Here is a 560-nt window from a genome sequence, read left to right on the forward strand (position 1 = left end):
TCAAACACATGGTCTTCACCACAATAAATGCATGCAAACTCGACTGATTTCCTCTCCTTAACTTCAGTTACTCTCTTCATTGTCTTAAATCGTATTAGTTAAATATGATACCTGGGTAGTCAATGAAGTAATTACATCAAGCTTCATTGTATGATTTATCCAACAAAGTACCATTGGCAGAAGTGGCAACTACTATCCTCGTATGTGCATTCAACCCATTGTAAAACATCTCCATCTTAGTTTAGTGTTGAAATCCATGCATCGAACATTTCTGAATTAACTCTTTAAATCATTCCCAAGCTTCATATAGTGTTTCATCCTTTAATTTTTGAAAAGATGTGATGTCATTTCTAAGCTTGGTATTCATATTTGGTGGATTATACCGTAGCAACAATCTATGGAAATGATCATTCGCATGGCGTCTTCAAGAACACCCAGTTGTCTTAATGAGTCACAAACCTCTTGAAGAAGTTGTAAATACAGTCTTGGATCTTTAATGGGCAGTCCACCAAACTGTTCTACTATTTGTAACATCTAAAACATTAAAGGTTTCAGCTCAA

The 560-nt window shown here is 35.2% G+C and overlaps 1 non-coding gene across 1 annotated transcript; it reads left to right on the plus strand.

Annotated features, from left to right (window-relative positions):
• Nucleotides 1-251: 251 nt before the first annotated feature.
• Nucleotides 252-358, plus strand: LOC128032153 (small nucleolar RNA R71). Its single transcript, XR_008188282.1, has one exon. It is a non-coding gene; the product is annotated as a small nucleolar RNA R71 (small nucleolar RNA).
• Nucleotides 359-560: the final 202 nt, after the last annotated feature.

This window comes from Gossypium raimondii, chromosome 8 (assembly GCF_025698545.1).
Source record: "Gossypium raimondii isolate GPD5lz chromosome 8, ASM2569854v1, whole genome shotgun sequence".
In the NCBI taxonomy this organism is placed as follows: domain Eukaryota; kingdom Viridiplantae; phylum Streptophyta; class Magnoliopsida; order Malvales; family Malvaceae; genus Gossypium; species Gossypium raimondii.